The 19,533-nt window shown below is 45.6% G+C and overlaps 1 long non-coding RNA gene across 1 annotated transcript; it reads left to right on the forward strand.

Annotated features, from left to right (window-relative positions):
• Positions 1-467: 467 nt before the first annotated feature.
• Positions 468-18,759, forward strand: LOC144482310 (uncharacterized). Its single transcript, XR_013495929.1, has 3 exons — positions 468-594; positions 1,425-1,613; positions 12,976-18,759. It is a non-coding gene; the product is annotated as an uncharacterized LOC144482310 (long non-coding RNA).
• The last annotated feature ends 774 nt before the right edge of the window (positions 18,760-19,533 follow it).

Consider the following 19,533-nt stretch of genomic DNA (forward strand, 5'->3'; position numbering starts at 1 on the left):
GGCTGTACTTTAGATAAGAGGAAGTATTGCACTAAAGGGAGAGGAAATCTCTTTCGGAATGCTGATGGGTTTAAATTTAATTCCTTGTGCTGTTTTATTCAATGGAATGGTGGCCTGTGTAACTAACCCAGGAAGAGTTTAATTAAAACCAGGTTAGAGTCCAACAGGTTTATTTGGCAGCAAATACCATTAGCTTTCAGCGCTTCGAAAGCTAATGGCATTTGCTACCAAATAAACCTGTTGGACTTTAACCTGGTGTTGTTAAAACTCTTACTGTATTTACCCCAGTCCAACGCCGGCATTTCAACACCATAACTAACCCAGGATACAGCGCGCGGGTGAATATGGTCGATCTCATTCAGAATGGTCCGCACGGCGCAGCTGCCGTTCGGCCGCGTCCTCGGAAACCGTGTGTCTGCGCGGAGCATGCGCGGTGCTGTTCCCGGAAGTTCAGCGGGGTCGCGCGCAGCCGCAGTAATTCCGAGTCAGAGGTCGGAGCCGAGGCGCCCGGGTCCGGCGGACGTGCGGCGAGGGAGCGGCACCATGAAGCGGATGGTGCAGCGAGGCCACCCTCACCGCCCCATATGGAACAGTGTGAGTGAGAGGAAACAGAGAGCAGTGGTTAATGGTTGTTTCTCAGACTGGAGGAAGGTTTCCAGTGGAGTTCCCCAGGGCTCGGTGTTAGGAGCCCTGCTCTTCCTGATATATATTAATGACAAACACCTTGGTGTACAGGACACAAGCTCAACATTTCCACACGCCACCAAACTTGGAGGCATTGGCAGCTGTGAGGGGGAAAGTGGGAAACTTCAAAAGGACACAGGCAGCTTGGTGGAATGGGAGACAAGTGGCAGTGGGGAAAGTTCCTGCACCGATTGTCCTGCAGCTGCCCCTGGGGAGCATGCCCACTCTCAGTGCCTGGGCAAGTCAGTGTGTTGGATAGAGCGCTTTCTGGGGCGCAGATAATTGTTTTCATTCATGTGATGTGTTCATAACTGGCTTGGCCAGCATTTATTGCACTAATTTCCCTTGAACTGAGTGGCTTGTTAGGCCATTTCAGAGGGCATTAAAGAGTCAAAAACATACTGTGGGTCTGGAGTCACAGGTCGGCCAGAACAGGTAATGTGGGTGGGTTTCCTTTCCTAAAGGGGTATCAGTGAACCAAATGGGTTTTTACAACATGGCCATCATTAGACCTTTAATTCCAGATTTTAATTGAGCTCAAATTGCACACTCTGCTGAGGTGATAATCAGGTCCCATTGAATTGCACTGGACCTCTGGGTCACTAGTCCAGTGACAATACCACTACACCATTACCTCCTCATGTGGGAACTGCGGCCGCCATGAGCAGATATCAGCAAGTAGTTTATTGTAGGCTGATTGTCAGTGAGCTGAAACATGAACTCTGTTTCTCTCTCCACAGATGCTGCCTGACCTGTTGTGTATTCCAGAATTTTCACCTTGTTTCAGATGTCCAGCGTCCACATGATTTCACCTGTGAATTATTGCAGCTGTTGCTCAGAAAACTGAGGCCTGAAATAGACAAATTAAGAGCGATTTTGAATCAAGCTGGATGTTGGTTTTGGAATTTGACCCCTCAGTTTCTGTGAAGGTATGTTTTTCTTTGGGTGACTTTGGTCTGTAGAAGCAGGAGAAAGTGATGGGTTTAATTCTGAGTAAATTTGAGAGCAGTAGGGTCAAAACACTTCTGATCAAAGATCATTAACTGTGTCTTGTACAGTTAAAGAAACATTGCACACTCACATACAATAAGTGTTGGACAGAGAATCAATTCCACATTGATATGCAGTATCAGACTGAGTTAATTCCACACTGAAAACTGTAACAGAGACTGAGAAAAGGAGTTAGTCCCACACACACACTATCAGAACATAAGAAAAAGGAGCAGGAGAAGGCCATTCAGCCCATCAGGCCTGTTCTGCCATTCAGTAAGATCATGGCTGATCTGATTGTGGCCTCCACCCCACTTCAGTACCTGTCCCCATAACCCTTGATTCTCTTGTAGCTCAAAAATCTGTCTAACTCAAGATTGAATCTATTCAATGACAAAAATTAAGGTTCCCTTAAAATAAGTAATTCCTCCTAATCTCCATCTTAAATTGGAGATGCTTTATCTTTAAACTGTGCCTCTAGTTCCAGTTTCCCCCTACACATTGCAACATCCCAGTCAGCATCTACACTGTCAAGCCCTTGAGAATCTTATATGTTTTAGTACGATCCTCGCTCATTCTTCTTCACTGAAAATTGGCCAGACTTGTTTAATTTTTCCTCATAAGAGAACTCCTTCATCTCAGGAATCAGCCTCCACTCGCTGCAGTTTGCTAAGCTGACAGTGACCCACTTCCATACACTATCAGACACTGACACAGACATTATTATCAATTGATTGAGTCAATTCCACATCTACACACAGTAATAGAGATTGACAGAGTGTTAATGCCACACTGCAGTAAAGGATAAAGAATAGAGAAGAGTTAATTCCTGCTTCATGTGCAAATCAGAGATGAACAGTGTTAATGCCCCATTCACATACAGTAATGCAGAATAACAGATACAGAATTAATTCTATATTCACATACGCTAACAAAGATGGACAGAAAGGTAATGGCTAAATTCAGCACAGTCCCAGATGATCATAGGCTGCTCTCTCCTTTCATGAATATCCTCAGCTGGTACAGGAATATGAACTCACGCTTTTGGGGTTACTCTGCATCACGGTCCCGCTGTCCAGCCAACTGAGCAAATCAACCCCCAGGGTAGGACAGAGAACAAAGAAAATTATAGCACAGGAACAGGCCCTTCGGCCCTCCAAGCCTGCACCAACCATGCTGCCTGATTTAACTAAAACCCCCTACGCTTCTGCGGACCATATCCCTCTATTCCCATCTCATTCATGTACTTGTCAAGATGCCCCAAGAGAGGTAATTGCAAACTGAAACACAGGAACTGAGACTGGCGAATCAATTTAATTCCACACTCACTTGCACGAATACAGGCTGACACATCAGAGAATTAATCCATCCTCAAATAAACTGACAGGAAGAAATTCACTGTCGTTCCACCCTGAGATACAGTAACAGAGACTGACAGAGTGAATCGTGCTCTCATGTACAGATTGACAGATAGCGGGAATGAGTTAACTCCACATTCTCATACAGTAACAGAGATGGACAGATAGAGTGTGAATTCCACACTCTAATGGTTCTCACTTGAAGAATTCTTCTGATATGCATAGAATCATAGAGGTTTACAACATGGAAACAGGCCCTTCGGCCAAACTTGTCCATGCCGCCCTTTTTTTAAAAAACAAAGTCAAGGTAATCCCAATTGCCCGCATTTGGCCCATATCCCTCTATACCCATTGTACCCATGTAACTATCTAAATGCTTTTTAAAAGACAAAATTGTACCCGCCTCTACTACTACCTCTGGCAGCTTGTTCCAGACACTCACCATCCTCTGTGAAAAAATTGCCCCTCTGGACACTTTTGTATCTCTCCCCTCTAGTTTTGGACTCCCCTACCTTTGGGAAAAGATATAGACTATCCAGCTGATCTGGGCACCTCATTATTTTATAGACCTCTATAAGATCACCACCTACGCTCCAGAAGAAAAAGTCCCAGTTTATCCAGCATCTCCTTATAACTCAATCCATCAAGTCCCGGTAGCATCCTAGTAAATATTTTCTGCACTCTTTCTAGTTTAATAATATCCTTTCTAAAATAGGGTGACCAGAATTGCACACAGTATTCCAAGTGTGGCTTTACCAATGTTTTGTACAACTTCAACAAGACATTCCAAGTCCTGTATTCAGTGTTCTGACCAATGAAACCAAGCATGCCGAATGCCTTCTTCACCACTCTGTCCACCTGTGACTCCACTTTCAAGGAGCTATGAACATGTACCCCGAGATCTCTTTGTTCTATAACTTTCCCAATGCCCTACTATTAACTGAGTCAGTCCTGCCCTGGTTCAATCTACCAAAATGCATCACCTCGCATTTAAACTCCATCTGCCATTCGTCAGCCCACTGGCCCAATTTATCAAGATCCCCTTGCAATTGGAGATCACTTTCTTCACTGTCCACTCTGCCACCAATCGTAGTGTCATCTGCAAACTTACTAACCATTCCTCATATATTCTCATCAAATTATGAACATAAATGACAAATAACAGTGGACCTAGCACAGATCCCTGAGGCATATCCCTGGTCACAGGCCTCCAGTTTGAAAAACAACTCTCTACAACCACCATCTGGCTTCTGTCAAGAAGTCAATTTTGTATCCAATTAGATACCTCACCCTGGATCCCGTGAGATTTAACCTTATGCAACAACCTACCATGCGGTACCTTGTCAAAGGCCTTGCTAAAGTCCATGTAGACAACATCAACTGCACTGCCCTCATCTACCTTCTTGGTTACCCCTTCAAAAAACTCAATCAAATGGCCTCTTCATTGTTTCATTATACTTTCTATCTTCTTCATCCTCCAAGGAGCCCTGGTTTTGGTTCCCCTCCCTTTCACCCTGATTAGAATGTACCAAGTCTGTACCTGAAACATCTCCTGAAAGATCACCCATTGTTCTGTGACAGCTTTTCCTGTCAGATTTTGGCTCCAGTTTACTCTGGCTCAATTCCAGCTCCTCCCATTGAGGTTAGTCCTCTTCCCGTTCAGAAGTGCTACTTTAGATTGTTCCTCGCTAATATCAAGCTTGTGACACAATGATCACTGTTACTCAAGTGACCACCTCCAGACACTTGGATCATGTGGTCAACCTTCCTGTCAGTCTGTGTGAGAATGGAATTAATTCTGTATCTACAATGCATGATCTGCCTGTAGATTTGCTGCTCTATTTCCTTCTCACCACACCTACCTTTTACCCTTCTCTCTTTTCTGTTCACATTGTATTGAATAGTAATCGCCCGGTTCTCTCCATTTCCAGACCGCATTTTCAACATTGACACTCTCTTGTGTTCCTATGTGGCTATTTGTGCTTCTAACTCACCAACCTTATTCACCACACTGTCCACTATGTTACCAAGATTGCTGGCATAGTGGACAGTGAAGAAGGTTATCTAGGATTGCAACAGTAGTGTGATCAATTGGGCCAGTGGGCTGACGAATGGCAGATGTAGTTTAATTTCGACAATTGCAAGGTGATGCATTTTGGTAGATCGAACCAGGGCAGGACTTAGTCTTAGTTAATAGTAGGGAGTTGGGGAGCATTATAGAACAAAGAGATCTCGGGGTACAGGTTCATAGCTCCTTGAAAGTGAAGACACAGGTGGACAGAATGGTGAAGAAGACATTCAGCATGCTTCGTTTCACTGGTCAGAATATTGAAGACGTGGAGATGCCGGCGTTGGACTGGGGTAAACACAGTAAGAAGTTTAACAACACCAGGTTAAAGTCCAACAGGTTTATTTGGTAGCAAAAGCCACACAAGCTTTCGGAGCTCTTAGCCCCTTCTTCAGGTGAGTGGGAATTCTGTTCACTAACAGAGCTTATAAAGACACAGACTCAATTTACATGAATAATGGTTGGAATGCAAATACTTACAACTGATCAAGTCTTTAAGAAACAAAACAATGTGAGTGGAGAGAGCATCAAGACAGGCTAAAAAGATGTGTATTGTCTCCAGACAAGACAGCCAGTGAAACTCTGCAGGTCCACGCAACTGTCGGAGTTACAAATAGTGTGACATGAACCCAATATCCCGGTTGAGGCCGTCCTCGTGTGTGCGGAACTTGGCTATCAGTTTCTGCTCAGCGACTCTGCGCTGTCGTGTGTCGCGAAGGCCGCCTTGGAGGACGCTTACCCGAATATCAGAGGCCGAATGCCCGTGACCGCTGAAGTGCTCCCCAACAGGAAGAGAACAGTCTTGCCTGGTGATTGTCGAGCGGTGTTCATTCATCCGTTGACGCTGCGACAACGGATGAATGAACACCGCTCGACAATCACCAGGCAAGACTGTTCTCTTCCTGTTGGGGAGCACTTCAGCGGTCACGGGCATTCGGCCTCTGATATTCGGGTAAGCGTTCTCCAAGGCGGCCTTCGCGACACACGACAGCGCAGAGTCGCTGAGCAGAAACTGATAGCCAAGTTCCGCACACACGAGGACGGCCTCAACCGGGATACTGGGTTCATGTCACACTATTTGTAACTCCCACAATTGCGTGGACCTGCAGAGTTTCACTGGCTGTCTTGTCTGGAGACAATACACATCTTTTTAGCCTGTCTTGATGCTCTCTCCACTCACATTGTTTCGTTTCTTAAAGACTTGATTAGTTGTAAGTATTCGCATTCCAACCATTATTCATGTAAATTGAGTCTGTGTCTTTATATGCTCTGTTTGTGAACAGAATTCCCACTCACCTGAAGAAGGGGCTAAGAGCTCCGAAAGCTTGTGTGGCTTTTGCTACCAAATAAACCTGTTGGACTTTAACCTGGTGTTGTTAAACTTCTTACAGAATATTGAATACAGGAGTTGGGACGTCTTGTTGAAGTTGTACAAGACATTGGGTATTTGAAATTGTACAAGACATTGGGACGTCTTGTCGAAGTTGTACAAGAGGGCATGGGTTAAGGGTGAAAGGAGAAAAGTTTAAAGGGAATATTAGGGGGGGCTTCTTCACGCAGAGAGTGGTGGGAGTGTGGAATGAGCTGCCGGATAAAGTGGTAAATGCGGGGTCACTTTTAACATTTAAGAAAAACTTGGACGGGTTCATGGATGAGAGGGGTGTGTAGGGATATGGTCCAAGTGCAGGTCAGTGGGACGAGGCAAAAAATGGTTCGGCACAGACAAGAAGGGCCAAAAGGCCTGTTTCTGAGCTGTAATTTTCTATGGTTCTATTGATCAGGCCACACTTGGAATACTGTGTACAGTTCTGGTCACATTATAGAAAGGATATTATTAAATAAGAAAGAGTGCAGAAAAGATTTATAGGATGCTACCGGGACTTGATGGTTTGAATTATAAGGAGAGGCTGGATAGACTGGGACGTTTTTCTCTGAAGCGTACAAGGCTGAGGGGTGATGTTATAGAGTGTTATAAGAACATAACATAAGAAATAGGAGCAGGAGTAGGCCATCTAGCCCCTCGAGCCTGCCCCGCCATTCAATAAGATCATGGCTGATCTGACGTGGATCAGGACCACCTACCCGCCTGATCCCCATAACCCTTAATTCCCTTACCGATCAGGAATCCATCCATCCGCGCTTTAAACATATTCAGCGAGGTAGCCTCCACCACCTCAGTGGGCAGAGAATTCCAGAGATTCACCACCCTCTGGGAGAAGAAGTTCCTCCTCAACTCTGTCTTAAACCGACCCCCCTTTATTTTGAGGCTGTGTCCTCTAGTTTTAACTTCCTTACTAAGTGGAAAGAATCTCTCCGCCTCCACCCTATCCAGCCCCCGCATTATCTTATAAGTCTCCATAAGATCCCCCCTCATCCTTCTAAACTCCAACGAGTACAAACCCAATCTCCTCAGCCTCTCCTCATAATCCAAACCCCTCATCTCCGGTGTCAACCTGGTGAACCTTCTCTGCACTCCCTCCAATGCCAATATATCCTTCCTCATATAAGGGGACCAATACTGCACACAGTATTCCAGCTGCGGCCTCACCAATGCCTTGTACAGGTGCATCAAGACATCCCTGCTTTTATATTCTATCCCCCTCGCGATATAGGCCAACATCCCATTTGCCTTCTTGATCACCTGTTGTACCTGCAGACTGGGCTTTTGCGTCTCATGCACAAGGCCCCCAGGTCCCTTTGCACGGTAGCATGTTTTAATTTGTTCCCATTGAGATAGTAATCCCATTTGTCATTATTTCCTCCAAAGTGTATAACCTCGCATTTATCAACGTTATACTCCATTTGCCATATCCTCGCCCACTCACTCAGCCTGTCCAAATCTCTCTGCAGATCTTCTCCGTCCTCCACACGATTCACTTTTCCACTTATCTTTGTGTCGTCTGCAAACTTCGTTACCCTACACTCCGTCCCCTCCTCCAGATCATCTATATAAATGGTAAATAGTTGCGGCCCGAGTACCGATCCCTGCGGCACGCCACTAGTTACCTTCCTCCAACCGGAAAAACACCCATTTATTCTGACTCTTTGCTTCCTGTCGGATAGCCAGTCCCCAATCCACTTTAACACACTACCCCCAACTCCGTGTGCCCTAATCCTCTTCAGCAGCCTTTTGTGGGGCACCTTATCAAACGCCTTTTGGAAATCCAAAAACACCACATCCACCGGTTCTCCTCCATCAACCGCCCTCGTCACATCTTCATAAAAATCCAACATGTTCGTCAAGCACGACTTTCCCCTCATGAATCCATGCTGCGTCTGATTGATCGAATCATTTCTATCCAGATGCCCTGCTATCTCCTCTTTAATAATGGATTCCAGCATTTTCCCTGCTACAGACGTTAAGCTGACCGGCCTATAGTTACCCGCCTTTTGTCTCCTTCCTTTTTTAAACAGCGGCGTAACATTAGCCGTTTTCCAATCAACCGGCACTACCCCAGAATGCAACGAGTTTTGATAGATAATCACTAACGCATCCACTATTACCTCTGACATTTCTTTCAATACCCTGGGATGCATTCCATCCAGACCCGGGGACTTGTCCACCTTCAGTCCCATTAGTCTACCCAGCATTGCCTCTCTGGTAACATTAATTGTATTAAGTATTTCTCCTGCTGCCAACCCTCTATCGTTAATGTTTGGCAAACTATTTGTGTCCTCCACCGTGAAGACCGACACAAAAAACTTATTTAAAGACTCAGCCATATCCTCATTTCCCACTATTAACTCCCCCCTCTCGTCCTCCAAGGGTCCAACATTCACTCTAGCCACTCTATTCCTTTTTATATATTTATAAAAACTTTTACTATCATTTTTTATATTAATTGCTAGCCTAGCTTCATAGTCTATCCTTCCTTTCTTTATCGCTTTCTTAGTCTCTCTTTGTTGTTTCTTAAATTTTTCCCAATCACTTGTTTCTCCACTTTTTTTGGCCACTCTGTACGCAGCTGTTTTTATTTTAATACTCTCCTTTATTTCCTTCGTTATCCACGGCTGGTTCTCCCTTTTCTTTTTTGCTGGAATATATTTTTGCTGAGAACTGAAAAGGATCTCCTTAAAAATCCTCCACTGTTCCTCAGCTATCCTACCTGCCAGCCTGCTCTCCCAGTCTACCTTAGCCAATTCATCCCTCATCCTATCATATTTCCCTCTGTTCAAACAGAGGACACTGGTTTGGGACCAAACTTTCTCCTCTTCCATCTGAATCAGAAATTCGACCTGGACCATATTGTGGTCACTAGACCCAAGAGGGTCCTTCACAATAAGATCCTTAATTCTACCTACCTCGTTACACAATACCAGATCCAACATAGCTCGTTCCGTCGTCGGTTCCGTAACATGCTGTTCAAGGAAACTATCCCGACAGCATTCTAAGAACTCTTCCTCCATTCCACCCTTACCGACTTGAGTCTGCCAGTCAATGTGCATGTTGAAGTCCCCCATGATTATTGCCGTTCCGTTTTTACACGCATCCCTTATCTGCTTGTTTATAGCCCTCCCTACCTCAACGTTATTATTTGGGGGCCTATATACCACACCTACTAGTGTCTTTCTCCCTCTACTATTCCTCATCTCTACCCATAATGATTCCACATTTTGTTCCTAATTAATATAAAATAATGAGGAGCATCGGGCAGCTAGATAGTCGATATCTTTTCCCAAAGGTAGGGGAGTCTAAAACGAGAGGGCATAGGTTTAAGGTGAGAGGGGAGAGATATAAAAGAGTCCAGAGGTGCAATTTTTTCACCCAGAAGGTGATAAGTGTCTGGAACAAGTTGCCACAGTTGTAGTAGAGGTGGGTACAATTTTGTCTGTTAAGTGTTTAGACAGTTACATGGGTAAGATAGGTATAGAGAGATATGGGCCAAATACAGGCAATTGGGACTAGATTAGGGGGTTAAAAAACGGGGTGGCATGGACCAATTGGGCCAAAGGGCCTGTTTCCATGCTGTAAACCTCTGACTCGATGACACTTTGTGTGATTACACACATGCTTTCCAAACCTATCCTTGTATTCCACTGAGATTCCTTCTTCATCTACTCCTATCTTATATGATTTGATTTATTATTTTCACGTGTATGAGTATACAGTGAAAATTACTGTTTCTTGCGCGCTATATAGACAAAGCATACCTTTCATAGAGAAGTAAAGGAGAGAGTGCAGAATGTAGTCATAGCTAGGGTGTAGAGAAAGATCAACTTAATGCGAGGTAGGTCCATTCAAAAGTCTGGCAGCAGCAGGGAAGAAACTGTTCTTGAGTCGGTTGGTACGTGACCTCAGACTTTTCTATCTTTTTCCCAACGGAAGAAGGTGGAAGAGATAATGTCCGGGGTGAGTGGGGTCCTGAATTCTGCTGGCTGGCAGCAGGAAGTGTATACAGAGTCAATGGATGGGAGGCTGGTTTGCGTGATGGATTGGGCTACATTCACAACATTTTGTAGTTTCTTGCAGTCTTGGGCAGAGCAGGAGCCAAACCAAGTTGTGATACAACCAGAAATAATGCTTTCTATGGTGCATCTCTAACAGTTGGTGAGAGTCGTAGCTGATGTGCTAAATTTCTTTAGTCTGCTGAGAAAGTATAGACGTTGGTGGTGCTTTCTTAACTATAGTGTCGGCATGAGGGGGACCAGGACAGGTTGTTGGTGATCTGGACACCTAAAAACATGAAGCTCTCGACCATTTCTACTTCGTCCCCGTTAATGTAGACAGGGGCATGTTCTCTCTTATGCTTCCTGAAGTAGATGACAATCTCCTTCATTTTGTTGACATTGGGGGACAGATTATTGTCACTGCACCAGTTCACCAGATTCTCTATCTCGTTCCTGAACTCTCTCATCATTGTTTGCGATCCGGCCCACTGCGGTGGTGTCGTCAGCAAACTTGAAAATCGAATTGGAGGGGAATTTGGCCACACAGTCACAGGTGTCTCAGGAGTATAGTAGGGGGCTGAGAACACAGCCTTGTGGGGCACCAGTGTTGGGGATGATCGTGAAGGAGGTGTTGTTGCTTATCCTTTCTGATTGTGGTCTGTGGGTTAGGAAGTTCAGTATCCAGTCGCAGAGAGAGGAGCCGAGGTCCAGGCCACGGAGTTTGGAGATGAGTTTTGTAGGAATATTGGTGTTGAAGGCTGAGCTGTAGTCAATAAATAGAAGTCTGCTGTCAGTGTCTTTGTTATCGAGGTGTTCCAGGGCTGAGTGCAGGGGCAGGGAGATGGCGTCTGCTGTGTCCTGTTGCGCTGGTAGGCGAACTGTAGTGCATCCAGATAGTCTGGGAGGCTGGAATTGATTTGTGCCATGATCTTTCAATGCACTTCTTAATGATGGATGTCTGAGCCACTGGATAATGGTCATTGAGGCACGCTGCTTAGCTTTTCTTTGGTACTGGGATGATGGTCGTCGTCTTGAAACAGGTAGGGACCTGAGATTGTTGGAACAAGAGGTTGAAGATGTCTGCGAATGCGCCCGCCAGCTGATCCATGCAGGATCTGAGTGCTTGTCCGGGTACCCCATCCGAGGCAGTCACTTTCCTTGGGTTGACCTCTGAGAAAGCTGCTCTGACATTTGCAATGGTGACCTCAGATACAGATTCATCTCAGGCTTCCAGGGTGGAGCGCGTGCTCTCGCTGACCTCTTGCTCAGAGCGGGCACAGAATGCATTGAGCTCATCAGGGAGGCATGCGTTGGAGCCGGTGATTTTTGTTCTTTCTCTAGATATTCCTCTTTTCCACTTCTATATAATGGTGCCCATCCCCCTGCCAGTTTAGTTCAAACCCTCCTCGTCCACATGAGTGACCCTCTCCATGAGGACACAGGCATTGAGTACAGAATCATGCAAGTTATGCTGAGCCTTTCGAAAACTCTGATTGGATCACAGCTGAAGCATTGAGTCCAGTTCTGCTCAGCACACTTGAGGAAACGTGACGGTGGTTCAGCGGGTGCAGAGGAGATTGACCAGAATGGTTTCAGCAATGAGGGATTTTAGCCACAAAGTTAGGTTGCAGAAGCTGTGGTTGATCTTTTTTGGAGCAAAGCAGATTGAGAGAGAGATCTGATAGAGGTGGACAGGATTATGGCTGGTGTGGTTCAGGTAGACAAAGAAAAGTTGATCCCATTCACTGATAGTATTAGGACTAGGGGGCACAAGTTGAAGGTTTTGGAAGAGACACGGGGGGATGTGTGGAAGAACTTCTCATGCAGCGAGTGACAACCTGGAAGTTGCTGTCTCTGAGGTTGGAAGCCGAGACGATGAATTATTTCAAAGAGGAATTTGGAGGGCCATTTGAGGGAAATAAACTTGTCGGGCGATGGGGATAGAGCAGGAGAATGGGACTGACTGGATTGCTCCACGGAGAACCAGCATGGACTGGATGTGGCGAATGGCCTCCTTCCATACGGTAATGACTCTAATTCCAGTCTCCCCTGGTTGTCTGTTATTGGACAGTGAAGATTGGAAGCAGAGGCAGACAGTCAGGATGTGGGGAGTTAGACAAAGAGCAGCTCTTGCAGGCACCAGGTGAGAATGAGGATGGACACATTTTAAACAGAGACTGTTTGGTTTTGATTACGATCTGGTTAATCACACGGGAGCAATGAATGGAAATATGAACATTACAAATGTCCCTGCTCCATCCGGTTATCCCATTCATGGAACAGTGCAGGGTTTCAGTTCTATCTGAATGTCATTGAATTGTCGTAGCACCTACCGCCACTGATCATGCATCTCGTACACAGACACTGAGGCCTGCAGTCACACATTGACAATGTTTGTATCACTGGGGTTCCTTTGTGGATGTTCATTATGATTATATACTGAGATTTATAAATTACTAAAACTGCTCTTTTAAATTTATTTGCAAGACCAGAGATCCTCTGACCTCGGAAGGGAGACCCCGACCTGGCAGTGACCCGGAGAACCCGAACACGTGAACCCAGCCGTGACCCCAGAGACCCCATCCACCAACCGGTCTTCAACCCGTCCATGCCAGAGTGTGGTGTGAACACCCTCCAAACTCAAACCGCAGCCCGACAGCGACCCGGAACTCCCAACCGCTCAGACCCGACTGCCGACGCAGGAACCGTGACCATGGCAACAAATCCTCCACCCACACACCAACCAAAGCGGAAACAGGATACAGCTACACCCTTGATCCCACAGACTAAACACCGTCTCACAGGCACGACAGGAAGCAGCCACCCCAGGAAGCGTGGGAAACGCGCAGGCTTGCAGGTGAGACTGAAACAATGTGGTTCCAAGGCCCCCCTCCCCAGCTTACTCCTGGCAAATGTTCCATCTCTGGAACACAATCTAGATGAACTTAAAACCAGACTCACTTTTCAAAGGGAACTGAGAGACTGCTGTGTGCTCTGTTTCACGGAGACACAGACCACACCTGCTTCACCGGACAGTGCCCTACAACCTCAGGGCTTCTCCATCCACCGAATGGACCGTACAGCGGCCTCAGATAAGCACTTGAATGAGTACGTCACTACAGTAACTGACTTCCTTAGTCATTGCATAGAAGACTGAGCCAAAGAAGCAAATCCATGTTTTTCCCAACCGGAAAGCATGGATGAACAGGGATATCCACTGCTTCCTGAAGTCCAGGTCCGAGGGGTTCCAGTCAGGGGACCCTGAACTGTAAAGAAATCCAGATGTGACCTACAGGGAACCATCAAAGATGCCAAGTGCCAGTACCGGACCAAGCTAGAGTCCGAGGCTCGCCACATGGACTCCCACCGTTTATGGTAAGGTCTGAAAGGCATAACAGGCTACCAGATGAAGGCATGTCGAATTGCCAGCGACAATGCCCCTCTCCCCGATGGGCTCAATGCATTCTATGTCTGTTTTGAGGAAGAGAGAGGATGCCCTCCACTCTGAAAGCCTTGGCCGAACCTGTATCCGAGGTCACCATCACAGACTTCAGATCAGCCTTCTTGAAAGTTAACCCGCGGAAAGCGACTGGCCTGGATGGGGTGCGGGGACAGGCACTTAGATCCAGCGTGGACCAGCTGGCAGGGGTATTCGCAGACATCTTTAACTTCTCCTTTCACCAATCTGAGGTCCCTATCTGCTTCAAGAAGATGACATCATCCCTGTACCAAAGAAAAGCCAGGCATCGTGCCTTCATGACTATTGCCTGGTAGCTCTGACATCCATCATTATGAACTGCTTCGAAAGGTTAGTCATGGCACGGATCAGCTCCAGTCTCCCAGATTGCCTGGATCCACGACAGTTCACCTACTGCTGCAACAGGTCCACAGTAGATGCCATCTCCCTGACCGTACACTCAACCCTGGAACACCTAGATAACAAAGACCCATGTCAGATTCCCATTTATTGATTACAGCTCAGCCTTCAACACCATTATTCCTACAAAGCCCATCTTCAAACACCATGGCTAGGGCTTGGTTCCTCCCTCTGCGACTGCATCCTAGACTTCTTAACCCACAGACCGCAATTAGTAAAGATAAGCAACGACACCTCCTCCATGATTATTCTCAACACCAGTGCCCCACACAAGGCTGTATCCTCAACCCCTGACGATGCTCCTTATACACTTATGACTGTGTGGCCAAATTCCGCTTCAAATCTATTTTCAAGTTTGCTGATGATACCACCATAGTGGGTCGGATCTCAAACAATGATGAGACGGACTATAGGAATGAGATAGAGCATCTGGTAAATTAGGGCAACGACAATAATCTCTCCCTCAATGTCAACCAAACAAAGGGGATTGTCATTAACTTCAGGAAGCATCGTGGAGGACATGCCCCTGTCTACATCAATGGGGGTGAAATGGAAATTGTCGAGAGCTTCAGGTTTCTGGGTGTCGAGATCATCAATAACTTGTCCTGGTCCTTCCACGCTGACACTACAGTTAAGTAAGACCTCTAATTTCTCAGGAGACTAAGGAAATTCAGCATTGCCTGTGTGGAGTTTGCACATTCTCCTCGTGTCTGCGTGGGTTTCCTCTGAGTGCTCCGGTTTCCTCCCACAGTCCAAAGATGTGCGGGTTAGGTTGATTGGCCATGCTAAAATTGCCCCTTAGTGTCCTGAGATGTGTAGGTTAGAGGGAAATGTGTAGGGATATGGGTAGGGCCTGGGTGGGATTGTGGTCGGTGCAGACTCGATGGGCCAGATGGCCTCTTTCTGCACTGTCGGGTTTCTATAATTTCTATGATTTCCGCTATGACTCTCACCAAGTTTTTCAGATGCACCAAAGAAAATACCCTTTCCAGATGTATCACAGCTTGGTATGGCTCCTGCTCTTACCAAGACCGCCTTAAACTACGAACAGTTCTTATAGTAGTGCAGTCCATCACACAAATCAGCCTCCCATCCATTGACTCCGTCTGCACTTCCCATCACGCCAGAAAAGCAGCCAGCATAATCAAAGACCCCCATGCACCCCGGACATTCTCTCTTCCATCTTCTTTCAACAGGAAAAAGATACAAACATCTGAGATCATGTACCAACCAACTCAAGAACCGCATCTTCCCTGCTGCCATCAGACTTTTGAATGGACCTATCTTATATTGATCTTTTGCTGCAGACTAGTTATGAATGTAACACTACATTCTGCACTCTGTCATTTCTTTCTCCCCATGTACTCTATGAATGGTATGCTTTGCTTGTATAGCGCACAAGAAAAAATACTTTTCACAGTATGCCAATACATGTGACAACAGTAAATCAAATTGAACAAGGGCTGTGTATTATTCCCTCACCTGTAATTGGGTTACAATGAGTAAATTATTCCTGACAGGCAAATCATTGAACCAATCAATGTTAGTTTGAAGTTTCCTCACTTGAGTTGCAATGAACAGTGCAGTGAGCTCCTCACACACATTATGTCTGTTCTCTCTCAGAGTGCATCAGTTCCACAGTCTCAGGCAGCAGAACCGGTTGCAGAGACACATTTTCAATCCAACAATCAATCAGAGCAGGAGAGACAGACATTGTTTCCATGTCATCCCAAGTCAGTACCACTGACAGGGAGATACATAAATCCCAGTCCAAATTCTCACCCGCTATCAGATTGTCAGTGTGTCAGTCCTACAATATTGTAGCATTAGTTGCAATTCAATTAAATACCAGATAGAAATAAATGATTGTATAATCTGAGACACACACTGATTATTATAATAAGGATACATATAAATTGGTACAAACTGAGATACAGATCACATAGCTGACTTAAAGCCTCAGACGTGTAGGGCAGAAATTGTAATAATTCTCACAGTCAAACTGAGCTCAACATTCAAGTATAAAGTTCTCCCAAACACAGTGAATGATAAAGGAATCAATTTGATTATTAAAATGTGAATTACACTTCCCTTTACTTAACAAGGGCGTGTTAGATGAAAAGATGCATGATCCTCCACAATTGTGCTCACACAAAGTGATTTAATACAAGGCAAAAATTAGATTTTTTTTGGAAAAAACCTACAGCATCAATGGCCTGTTTCTGCACTGAAATTTCAATGTGGAATGAATCCAGACTGTTAAACTGTCCCAGAGCCTTCGGTTATGTAATGAATCCCACACTGTCAGAGTAACAGTGACTGACAGATTCAGAATCATTCTCCAGCACATGTCCATTACCAGACACTGACAGATACAGACTGTTACTGAACTCACTGACAGCACCTGAGCCTGATCCTGAACGACACTAATCAGTCTGACACACAGATATGGTACTACTAATAGAGTCCAGAAATCATCACAAACCCACACAGACTGATGAATGTGCCAGACGACACACCCCATATTAAAGAAAGGGAGTTACGGACCCACATTTTCTTACATATTTTCCACATTCCCATAGTGGTCGCTGCATATTTATCCACATTATACCACATCTGCCATGCAGATGCCCACACACACAGCCTGTCCAAATCACGCTGGAGGATCTCTGCATGCTCCTCACAGCTCACCCTCCAACCCAATATTGTATCATCTACATGTTTGGAGATAATACATTTAGTTCCTGTGTCCAAATCATTAATATATAATATGAACAGTTGGGGTCCAAGCACAGATCCCTGCGGTACCCCACTAATCACTGCCTTCCAATTGGAAAAAGACCCATTTATGCCATCTCTTTGCTTCCTGTCTGCTAACCAGCTTTCTATCCATCTCAAGACGCTACCCACAATCCCATGTACTTTAATTTTACATAGTAGAAGGGTGGCACGGCGGCACAGTGGTTGGCACTGCTGTCTCACAGCGCCAGGGAGCCGGGTTAGATTCCTGGCTTGGGTCACTTGTAGAGTTTGCATGTTCCCTCTGTGTCTGCGTGCGTTTCCTCTGGATGCTCTGGTTTCCTCCCACAGTCTGAAAGGCATGCTGGTTAGTTGCATTGGCCATGCTAAATTCTCTCAATCTACCCGAACAGGTGGCAGAGTATGGCGACTGGGGGATTTTCACAATAACTTCATTGCAGTGTTAATGTAAACCTACTTGTGACACTAATAAACAAACTTTAAACTTTATAACTTAAAACCGTTATGTAAGACCTTGTCCAAAGCCTTCTGAAAGTCGAAATAAATCACATCCACCGGTTCTCCCTGGTCAACTCTACTAGTTACATCCTCAAAGAATTCTAGTAGTTTTGTCAAGCATGATTTCCCTTTTGTAAATCCATGCTGACTTTATCTGATTAGAACACTGCTTTTCAAACGCTTGATAATGGACTCCAGCAACTGCCCTACGACCGACGTTCAGCTCACTGGTCGTTGGTTCCCTCTTTCCTGTAACACTACATTCTGAACTCTCTCATTTCCTTCTCTATGAACAGTATGTTTTGTCTGGATAGCGCGCAAGAAACAATATGTTAATACATGTGACAATAATAAATCAAATCAAATCAAATCCTCTCTACTTCTGATTTTGAATACAGGGCTTAAATTAATTACCTCTCTATCCCCTGAAGGTGCTGACTCTGGCTGGGTTCAGTTCTACACTCACTGGTTCCTCTCTCTCCTGAAGGTGCTGACTCTGGCTGTGTTCAGTTCGACACTCACTGATTCTTCTCTCTCTCTCTCCTGAAGGTGCTGACTCTGGCTGGGTTCAGTTCAGACGCTGGAAATCTGAAATGAAACAGAAAAGAAAGCTCTGCAGATTGTGCAGCATCTGTCTACAGAGAGAAACAGAGTTAGTTTTTCAGGTCTGTGACCTTTCATCAGAACTTGGAAACACAGAAACTCGGAACAGGAGTCGGCCATTCAGGCCTTTGAGCCTGTTGCATCATTCAATGTGGTCATGTCTGATCCTATATCGCAATTCCATATTCTCAGTTTTCCCCAATACCCCTTGATGCCATTAAAATCGAAAAAATTCTCTCTCTCCTTGAATATATGCAGTGACTTGGTCGCCACAGCTTCTGTGGTAGAGAATTCCACAGGTTCTAAGTGAAGAAATCTCTCCTCATCTCATTTCTAAATGGTGAACCTTGTATCCTAAGACTGTGTCCCCTTGTTCTACATTCCCCAACCAAGGAAAACATCCTTCCTGCAGCTAGTCTGGGCAATAAATACTGACCCAGACAGCGACACTCACATTCCATGAATGAATTCAAAGACAAACTGTGGGGAGCGGGCCTCAGAGTGTTTAACAGTTACTGAGGTGAAAAACTGTAACGAACCCCCTGGCATCCGGAGCAAAGGCCGGAAAGAGTAAAACATTCCGTGCTGGGACCTTACAGTTGGTAAAGGTTTTGTCCTGTGAATGTGTAGGTGTGAATTTTGTGGAAGAGAGAGTGTATGAAAGGAGCGGGCGGGTCAGACTAATCCAACTGTGTTTGTGTGTCTGTTCTGATCATAGAAATCATAGAAACCCTACAGTGCAGAAGGAGGCCATTCGGCCCATCGAGTCTGCACCGACCACAATCCCACCCAGGCCCTACCCGCTAGTCCCTTTTTTTACCCGCTAATCCCTCTAACCTACGTATCCCAGGACTCTAAGGGGCAATTTTTAACCTGGCCAATCAACCTAACCCGCACATCTTTGGACTGTGGGAGGAAACCGGAGCACCCGGAGGAAACCCACGCAGACACGAGGAGAATGTGCAAACTCCACACAGACAGTTTCCCGAGCCGGGAATCGAACCCGGGACTCTGGAGCTGTGAAGCAGCAGTGCTAACCACTGTGCTACCGTGCCGCCCCATCATGAGATCTCCGAGTTTCTCTGGTGTAAAATAAAACGATTTTCAATCAAAGATTCCCCCCAATCCCCCTGCTGAGCTCCAAAATGAGATTTCAAGGCAATTGTTTCGGTAAATTGAAGATTTCAGTGGAAAAGTAGAGAATATGTCAGCTATCGCGTGTGAGAGCGCAATCAGTGCAGCAGTAAAACGGGTTTCAGTGGAAAATGGAGTTCTCAGTTCGAGTGAAACCTTTTCAACAGCAAACA

Source organism: Mustelus asterias, unplaced genomic scaffold, assembly GCF_964213995.1.
Source record: "Mustelus asterias unplaced genomic scaffold, sMusAst1.hap1.1 HAP1_SCAFFOLD_35, whole genome shotgun sequence".
NCBI lineage: Eukaryota > Metazoa > Chordata > Chondrichthyes > Carcharhiniformes > Triakidae > Mustelus > Mustelus asterias.